This window comes from Phyllobates terribilis, unplaced genomic scaffold, assembly GCF_046119375.1.
Source record: "Phyllobates terribilis strain yellow unplaced genomic scaffold, ASM4611937v1 Scaffold_9364__1_contigs__length_10933, whole genome shotgun sequence".
Taxonomy (NCBI): Eukaryota; Metazoa; Chordata; class Amphibia; order Anura; family Dendrobatidae; genus Phyllobates; species Phyllobates terribilis.
The window spans coordinates 1-10,934 of NW_027372100.1; the positions used below are offsets into that span (position 1 = coordinate 1).

Genomic DNA, 10,934 nt, shown 5'->3' on the forward strand with positions numbered 1-10,934 from the left:
GCGTGTACATAAAGTGCAGCACCGATTCATCTCACGGCCTCACTACTGAGTATGTACGATAAAGGTGCCAGCACAGATTCATCTCACGGCCTCACTACTGAGCATATACATAAAGTGCAGCACAGATTCATCTCACAGCCTCACTACTAAGCATGTACATCAAGTGCAGCACAGATTCATCTCACGGCCTCAATACTAGAGCATGTACATAAAGTGCAGCACAGATTCATCTCACGGCCTCACTACTGAGCATGTACATAAAGTGCAGCACAGATTCATCTCACGGCCTCACTACTGAGCATGTACCTAAAGTGCAGCACAGATTCATCTCACTGCCTCACTACTGAGCATGTACATAAAGTGCAGCACAGATTCATCTCATGGCCTCACTAATGAGCTGTACATAAAGTGCAGCACAGATTCATCTCACTGCCTCACTACTGAGCATGTACATAAAGTGCAGCACAGATTCATCTCACGGCCTCACTAATGAGCGTGTACATAAAGTGCAGCACAGATTCATCTCACTGCCTCACTACTGAGCATGTACACAAAGTGCAGCACAGATTCATCTCACGGCCTCACTACTGAGCATGTACATAAAGTGCAGCACAGATTCATCTCACTGCCTCACTACTGAGCATGTACATAAAGTGCAGCACAGATTCATCTCACGGCCTCACTACTGAGCATGTACATAAAGTGCAGCACAGATTCATCTCACTGCCTCACTACTGAGCATGTACATAAAGTGCAGCACAGATTCATCTCACTGCCTCACTAATGAGCATGTACATAAAGTGCAGCACAGATTCATCTCACGGCCTCACTACTGAGCATGTACATAAAGTGCAGCACAGATTCATCTCACGGCCTCACTACTGAGCATGTACATAAAGTGCAGCACAGATTCATCTCACTGCCTCACTACTGAGCATGTACATAAAGTGCAGCACAGATTCATCTCACGGCCTCACTACTGAGCATGTACATAAAGTGCAGCACAGATTCATCTCACGGCCTCACTACTGAGCGTGTACATAAAGTGCAGCACAGATTCATCTCACGGCCTCACTACTGAGCATGTACATAAAGTGCAGCACAGATTCATCTCAAGGCCTCACTACTGAGCGTGTACATAAAGTGCAGCACAGATTCATCACTGCCTCACTACTGAGCGTGTACATAAAGTGCAGCACAGATTCATCTCAGGCCTCACTACTGAGCGTGTACATAAAGTGCAGCACAGATTCATCTCACTGCCTCACTACTGAGCGTGTACATAAAGTGCAGCACAGATTCATCTCACGGCCTCACTACTGAGCATGTACATCAAGTGCAGCACAGATTCATCTCACGGCCTCACTACTGAGTATGTACATAAAGTGCAGCACAGATTCATCTCACGGCCTCACTACTGAGCATATACATCAAGTGCAGCACAGATTCATCTCACGGCCTCCTACTGAGCATGTACATAAAGTGCAGCACAGATTCATCTCACGGCCTCACTACTGAGCATGTACATAAAGTGCAGCACAGATTCATCTCATGGCCTCACTACTGAGCATGTACATAAAGTGCAGCACAGATTCATCTCACTGCCTCACTACTGAGCATGTACATAAAGTGCAGCACAGATTCATCTCACTGGCCTCACTACTGAGCGTGTACATAAAGTGCAGCACAGATTCATCTCACTGCCTCACTACTGAGCATGTACATAAAGTGCAGCACAGATTCATCTCACTGCCTCACTACTGAGCGTGTACATAAGTGCAGCACAGATTCATCTCACTGCCTCACTACTGAGCATGTACATAAAGTGCAGCACAGATTCATCTCACTGCCTCACTACTGAGCTGTACATAAAGTGCAGCACAGATTCATCTCACTGCCTCACTACTGAGCATGTACATAAAGTGCAGCACAGATTCATCTCACTGCCTCACTACTGAGCATGTACATAAAGTGCAGCACAGATTCATCTCACGGGCCTCACTACTGAGCATGTACATAAAGTGCAGCACAGATTCATCTCACGGCCTCACTACTGAAGCATGTACATAAAGTGCAGCACAGATTCATCTCACGGCCTCACTACTGAGCATGTACATAAAGTGCAGCACAGATTCATCTCACGGCCTCACTACTGAGCGTGTACATAAAGTGCAGCACAGATTCATCTCACGGCCTCACTACTGAGCATGTACATAAAGTGCAGCACAGATTCATCTCACGGCCTCACTACTGAGCGTGTGTACATAAAGTGCAGCACAGATTCATCTCACGGCCTCACTACTGAGCATGGTACATAAAGTGCAGCACAGATTCATCTCACGGCCTCACTACTGAGCATGTGATATATAAAGTGCAGCACAGATTCATCTCACGGCCTCACTACTGAGCATGTAACATAAAGTGCAGCACAGATTCATCTCACGGCTCACTACTGAGTATGTACATAAAGTGCAGCACAGATTCATCTCACGGCCTCACTACTGAGCATATAAAGTGCAGCACAGATTCATCTCACTGCCTCACTACTGAGCATGTACATAAAGTGCAGCACAGATTCATCTCACGGCCTCACTACTGAGCATGTACATAAAGTGCAGCACAGATTCATCTCACGGCCTCACTACTGAGCGTGTACATAAAGTGCAGCACAGATTCATCTCACGGCCTCACTACTGAGCGTGTACATAAAGTACAGCACAGATTCATCTCACGGCCTCACTACTGAGCGTGTACATAAAGTGCAGCACAGATTCATCTCACGGCCTCACTACTGAGCGTGTACATAAAGTGCAGCACAGATTCATCTCACGGCCTCACTACTGAGCATGTACATAAAGTGCAGCACAGATTCATCTCACAGCCTCACTACTGAGCATGTACATAAAGTGCAGCACAGATTCATCTCACTGCCTCACTACTGAGCATGTACATAAAGTGCAGCACAGATTCATCTCACTGCCTCACTACTGAGCATGTACATAAAGTGCAGCACAGATTCATCTCACTGCCTCACTACTGAGCATGTACATAAAGTGCTGCACAGATTCATCTCACGGCCTCACTACTGAGCATGTACATAAAGTGCAGCACAGATTCATCTCACGGCCTCACTACTGAGCATGTACATAAAGTGCAGCACAGATTCATCTCAAGGCCTCACTACTGAGCATGTACATAAAGTGCAGCACAGATTCATCTCATGGCCTCACTACTGAGCGTGTACATAAAGTGCAGCACAGATTCATCTCACGGCCTCACTACTGAGCATGTACATAAAGTGCAGCACAGATTCATCTCACTGCCTCACTACTGAGCATGTACATAAAGTGCAGCACAGATTCATCTCACTGCCTCACTACTGAGCATGTAGATAAAGTGCTGCACAGATTCATCTCACGGCCTCACTACTGAGCATGTACATAAAGTGCAGCACAGATTCATCTCACGGCCTCACTACTGAGCATGTACATAAAGTGCAGCACAGATTCATCTCAAGGCCTCACTACTGAGCATGTACATAAAGTGCAGCACAGATTCATCTCATGGCCTCACTACTGAGCGTGTACATAAAGTGCAGCACAGATTCATCTCACGGCCTCACTACTGAGCATGTACATAAGTGCAGCACAGATTCATCTCACGACCTCACTACTGAGCATGTACATAAAGTGCAGCACAGATTCATCTCAAGGCCTCACTACTGAGCATGTACATAAAGTGCAGCACAGATTCATCTCATGGCCTCACTACTGAGCGTGTACATAAAGTGCAGCACAGATTCATCTCACGGCCTCACTACTGAGCGTGTACATAAAGTGCAGCACAGATTCATCTCACGGCCTCACTACTGAGCAGTACATAAAATGCAGCACAGATTCATCTCACGGCCTCACCACTGAGCATGTACATCAAGTGCAGCACAGATTCATCTCAACTAAAAGCTGAGATCCTTAGATCAGGAATAGATCAGATATTTATAGGACATCTCATAACTTTCCCAAATTCTTATGAAAACATTTACAGGACATCCTGCACTGTACTAGTTTAGCAATTTACTATATATTTTAGGAGTCAGTGTCGGTCCATTTTATACCGAGTCCGCCAAAATGGACACCAACTCCATGACTCCGACTCCACAGCCCTGATTGGAAGAAGGGAAAAATAGAAAAAGGAAAAAACGAAAATTGTCTGAGTCAGGAAGGGGCCGAACATGCAACATGTTGTCAGATATTCTTGTGTAGCTCACACTTGGGTATTTGACTTAAAGTAGATAAGCAGGTCGTGAGATACTTAAACAGCTCAATTTGGTCCAAACCATCAGGTCACACTTGAACTAGGCAACAATTAAACCTTGTGTCTGCATGTTTATATGTATTGGGCTGCTGGGAAGTGACTGATGAGATATTGACATTAACAAGCATGTGTGACAAAGTATGTGTCATATATCCATATCTTACAGTACATTGGGCTATATATCTTACCTCGGTCAACATTTGCTCTCAGAGTGGTCAACATTCCCTCGGAGACTAGCGTTTTATACAGAGCCCCTTTGCAAGACCGTTCTGACTTCCTTGATCCACATGCTTCGGACTTTTTGTTACCGTCACTGTCCTCCGACTTCTGCATTTCTGGTAGCGGTGACTGGAGAACATCTTCAGTAGGAGATAGTGGTTCATCTTTTATGTCTTCCTGCAGTTCAGATTCTGTGGCATGTGTCAACATGATGGCCGCCTCTGGTTCCATCAATTCTTTGGTGGACTCTGTTGCTTTCTCTTTCTTCTCTTTAGATTTCACTTTTTTCTTTGTTGCCTTTATTTCCGAGAAGTCATGTTTTGGACTAGCAGCAGAACGTACTTTTTTGCTTGGGGAAGATGACGGTGTTTCCACGCTCCAATCTCCCTTTGCAACAGCTTCGATGGTGTACATGACACTTTCTATGTCCGATTCTGACGACTGTCGCTTTTTACAGCTCTTCTTTGGAGATCCTTTGTCAGCAGCATCGTGGTCTGTTTTGTTTTTCTTCTTTTTCTTTTTAATTTTGTCCCTTTTCAGGAATCCTACAAAATGTGCATCTACATGCTCGGAGGAAGGCGACCCGTGGGTTTTAATTGTAACATTACCAAGTCCTTCCTCTTTACAAACAGTGGAACATTCTTTCTGGCTGTTACATATCACATCTTCATCTTCATCGGACTTTTCAACATTCAATGCTTTCAATTGTGCTGGATTTATATTTCCGGAAATTTCGATTTTCACTGCTTCTGATGCCACACACATCTACAGAGGAACGGTAAAAGATCAGACACAATATCGTGATGCAACAATATAAATGTATCATATCCGGTTTTCTATAGGACCACCACATTAAACTGTGGTCTAGCAAATCTAAAGTGAATAGCCACCTTGCTGCCATGTGGACTGTTGCCCAACTTTATAAGTTACTGATCCTTGCTGTTGTCTAGAAACCTCTCAAATCTACCTGCTATGCTGTGAATTTATTGACTTAAGGCAGTAAATTTTTTTACTAGTTAAAACCAGATGCTGATACATATTAGTTTTTTATTTTCTGATTGTTGATTCTTTTACTCTATTTTCTATACATGATTATTGGAGATGAGTTTTTGTTAACCACATTGAGAAATATGCTTTACATAAAAAATAATAGGCTGAAGATGTACACTGATTTCTATAGAAGACTTTTCTGGGCATGCTCTGTGATCTGTGCAGAGGTCACTGTGCAGAGAGGGAAAGGAGCTGAGGTGAGACAAATACATCCTTTTTTAAGGCTTAGTGGCTAGAGTGAAAACTGCAATATTTCAAGATTTTTAAAATAAAGATAAGGACATAAACATGACATGGAACAATAGAAAAAAAAAATTTAAAAAATGTCTTAAATGTACGATTTTGGCGATAGATTCCATTAAGGAAGTGTGCTAGGAAAAATGAATACAGATTATATACAAAAGTATGGGCAGATCAGGAAATCTGAGCACAGGGGATCTAAAGTTTGTGTAGAATGTAAAGGGTGTTGCATCTTCATTCCTATTTGGACAACTCCTTAGATTCTAGGTCCTAATACCATTCTGATTGTGAGAGGTTGTTATCAGAAGCAGAACTATAAAGTGAATGCTCGCCCTGGCTCTGCAGGGTAGAGAAAACATGGCAAGGAGAGAAAATGAATGGCCATTCTGAGATGTTCAAGGACAAAAGTATGTACTGAAAATAGTTGGTGGTTTTAACTAAAAAAGGACGGTGCTGAGTTAATCACACATCTTCACACTACTTTAATGTGTTTTTTGCTGTTAAAACTGAGCCGCTCCCCCTAAAAGAAATCTGCGTGAACAACCCATGGACAGCAGGGATTCTGCAGCTGTGACAATGTAGTCCGTGTGAAATACACGGTCAGCCCCAGGGAATCATGGCAGTGTTTTCCTGCAGATGGCCTGTGCTTTCAGCTCTTGGTAGGCATTCGGACTGAGTACATCCATTGCCTGTGTTCTCAGCCAGTTACTACACTATTACCACAATTTCTCCATGAAGCTGCAGTTATTCTAAACTCCTTAGACAATGTGCAAAGTAGCTTGTGCACTGTACAGACTGATGCTGCACCCTGCTCCTAGGCATCTAGGGGGCGCTGAGGAAAGCAGGCCATTGTGGCAGCTGATAGGCAGATGGGGGGTGCTGCTTTATCTCTGTCTATGCTAGAGATACCCCTTCTCTTCCTAAGTGTTACTGCCCCACTGACTTAGGACTACAGGAACTTTTAGCAAAATTTTTTCTAATTAAAAACCTATTTTTATAGGTACAAAAACACAGAACTTACCTTACATACAAAAATGCGTTACGCTATTTTCACTTTGTTTTTGCTGCTTTTTTGGTGCAGATTATGTGTGCCAATTGTCTACAGTACATATTTAATAAAGTTGGTTTTATTCACAAAAAAAGCAGCAAAAATGCATGGTTGAATTTTTTGCACTCTCTCGATGCACTGTGTGATGAAAAAACGCTGAAAAAACACTGAAAAAAGAAAGCATGTACATGAGATTTCTGAAATCTCATAGCTTTTGCTGGTAATGTAAAAATCAGCTTTTAATTTGCATAAAGAAATGGCAAAAAAAAAAATGCTGCAAAAAAGCAACATGTGAACAAGACCTTAAAGTCTCAATATAATGCTCTGTGAAAACATGTGTGAGTTCAACTCAGGTAAAATTTGAGGTTTCTTCAATGTTACCTATTACTATTGGAGTGATTGGAGTGGAACTGTCATTGAGGCATATGTAAGCCATGTTATCTTAAAGGGGTATTCATGTTTAGAAAACCGAATCTCATATACCAATTAAAAAAATTCTGAATTAATAGAGTGGGTGGGAGGGGGTTCTTCTATTTAGGCTCCTAGGGTCCTGACCTCTCATTCAAAATGGAGAGTGATTACAACGGGTGTTTCTCTCTCCCAGGAGGATCTGTCATGGAAATCCCCACCGATCTGAATGGGCATGGTTTAATGAGTCATGTCACCTGCAGGAAAAGAGAACACTAATGCCAGGTGGCACCCTAGCGATCTGATTATTGACAAGGCTACCTTCTAATAAATAAAAAGGGTCCAAAGTGGAGAAACTATGAAAACTCTAGATTTAAACATTTCCTTCCAATACATAGGTAGCACTAGATATTTTCTTCCCCCACTTTGTAGGATGGATACAGAAAGTAATGTACAATTATAATTTAGTAGTTGAGGAATATAACGCTGTCACAACTTAAAATCATCAGGTACTTTTGCGGTGGTTACCTCTGCCAGCTGAAACAATGCTGATGTCCCACACTGCTTTGCTGATACAGATGAATCGGAATGTGATGAGCTTGAGGAAATCTACACTCAAAACCAACAAACACATCAGTCACACAATGGAGAAAAAAAAAGTAGTGAGGTGTATTAATAATATGGCTAACGAAAAGTGATGGAGCAAAACTGACTGACAGTGACATCTCATTACCGCGGCTGTCCAAGGACAGTTACCAATCTGACATTTCTGACTTGACCATCAGTCTGCGTTCACATTGTCAGGTATCCTAACAGAAGAATTGCCAGTAATATTTCTTACACACAGGCTGGTAATGGTTACTGTCAGAAATATATATATATGTCACTTCACAGCTCATCTATAATGAAACGCAGATTAAATAAAATATATTACCAACATGTTATTCACACAGTCTAGTAGTCATTTAATAAAGAGACGTACACTAATAACTTTCATAGGCCATATTATGTTACCTCTGCTAAATGGAAAAGTGCAGACTTTCCACAGCGTTTTGTAGGTTCAGGACTGGCAATTTTTAAGGTACTTGAAGAGATCTAGGCATGATAAAAAAATAAGCAAAATGGTCATTCCCGAAACATAGATGTATGATACCAATTACATATATTGGTCATGTTTAGGACATATGTAAATAAAAAGAACGGGTGCCATCTTTGTAGCAAAATGGCGCTCGCGCATGCGCAGGAGCATCGGCAAGCGATAGATGTTACAGCACATGCGCCATTTTGCTAGAGGAAAAATAAAATTTGCCTGCAGTAATAGTGGTAGCGCCGCCCGCGCTTGCGCAGTAGAATTTCTCAATTGCCGAGATGCTACTGCGCATGGGCGGCGCCATACTGCTGCACCCAACCGAAAGATGCTACTGCACATGCGCGGGCGGCCATTTTGGGATATGTAATTTTCACATGGGCAGAGAAATTACACAGTCAGTTTTAAAAATAGTAGGCAGGTCACTGAAATCACAGTAACCTGTCAGAGATAGGCATACATGAATACATAATGAGAGCACCAGAGCACATGCATATCATTATGGCAGAACTGAAAGTAAAGATTATAAAAGAACCGCTGGACGGATTTCATCAACAAAGGTATCATTTTACTCAGTGTAATGGCGCCCACTTGACAGTGTATGTGGTTTGCTAAGCACAATCCTGCTTACAGGTGTGCTTTAAGGCAATATTCGCAGGAGCATATTAAAAAATCATCCAGAAAAAAACAGACGATTTTCATGTCAATTCTCCTCTGTATGCAATCCGTATGAGGTCTGTTTTTATACCTTAGCAGTTATTACAATTAACAAGACCAAGTACAGTTTCTTATGTTAAACATTGCAATTTATTTGTAAAAATCCTATCCGTTTAGGATCTGATTTTCTTTTTGGGCACTCATAGCCATGAATAGACAAGTCTTATCCGAAATACGGACATATGGTCTGTGAAAAAAAATGCTCATATGAACGGCCTAATTGAATAACACTGGTCCCAGTGCTGTCAGCTGTCAGTGTGATGTCAGTTCTTCCACGGACAGCACTTGGACCAAAACTATGGTTGTGTGAACTTGGCCTAACACAGACAAAACTTATTATCTGCACTATTATTTTTGGCAAATCCATCTTTATACACCTAGTACAAATGTTAAGGAATTTATTTATTTTTTAATGTAAGGATATTAAATTCACTAAAATACCATTTCTCTGAAGTAAATAAAATTAGTCACTATATAAATAATTATTTTTTTTAACATACAGTACAGACCAAAAGTTTGGACACACCTCATTTAAAGATTTTTCTGTATTTTCATGACTTTGAAAATTGTACATTCCCACTGAAGGCATCAAAACTATGAATTAACACATGTGGAATTATATACTTAACAAAAAAGTGTGAAACAACTGAAAATATGTCTTATATTCTAGGTTCTTCAAAGTAGCCACCTTTTGCTTTGATGACTGCTTTGCACACTCTTGGCATTCTCTTGATGAGCTTCAAGAGGTAGTCACCGGAAATGGTTTTCACTTCACAGGTGTGCCCTGTCAGGTTTAATAAGTGGGATTTCTTGCGTTATAAATGGGGTTGGGACCATCAGTTGTGTTGTGCAGAAGTCTGGTGGATACACAGCTGATAGTCCTACTGAACAGACTGTTAGAATTTGTATTATGGCTAGAAAAAGCACCAAAGTAATGAAAAACGAGTGGCCATCATTACTTTAAGAAATGAAGGTCAGTCAGTGCGAAAAATTGGGCATACTTTGAAAATGTCCCCAAGTGCAGTTGCAAAAACCATCAAGCGCTACAAAGAAACTGTCTCACATGAGGAAAGCCCTAGGAAAGGAAGACCAAGAGTCACCTCTGCTTCTGAGGATAAGTTTATCCGAGTCACCAGCCTCAGAAATCGCAGGTTAACAGCAGCTCAGATTAGAGACCAGGTCAATGCCACACAGAGTTCTAGCAGCAGACACATCTCTACAACAACTGTTAAGAGGAGACTTTGTGCAGCAGGCCTTCATGGTAAAATAGCTGCTAGGAAACCACTGCTAAGGACAGGAAACAAGCAGAAGAGACTTGTTTGGGCTAAAGAAAACAAGGAATGAACATTAGACCAGTGGAAATCTGTGCTTTGGTCTGATGAGTCCAAATTTGAGATCTTTGGTTCCAACCACTGAGTCTTTGTGCGACGCAGAAAAGGTGAACGGATGAACTCTACATGCCTGGTTCCCACCGTGAAGCATGGAGGAGGAGGTGTGATGGTGTGGGGGGTGCTTTGCTGGTGACACTGTTGGGGATTTATTCAAAATTGAAGGCATACTGAACCAGCATGGCTACGACAGCATCTTGCAGCGGCATGCTATTCCATCCGGTTTGCGTTTAGTTGGACCATCATTTATTTTTCAACAGGACAATGACCTCAAACGCACCTCCAGGCTGTGTAAGGGCTATTTGACAAAGAAGGAGAGTGATGGGGTGCTACGCCAGATGACCTGGCCTCCACAGTCACCAGACTTGAACCCAATCGAGATGGTTTCAGGTGAGCTGGACCGCAGAGTGAAGGCAAAAGGGCTAACAAGTGCTAAGCATCTCTGGGAACTCCTTCAAGATTG

General features: G+C 42.2%; 1 pseudogene; it reads right to left on the minus strand.

Moving 5' to 3' along the window:
• Positions 1 to 4,478: 4,478 nt before the first annotated feature.
• On the minus strand, positions 4,479 to 8,381 carry LOC141252798 (HMG box transcription factor BBX pseudogene; annotated as a pseudogene).
• Positions 8,382 to 10,934: the final 2,553 nt, after the last annotated feature.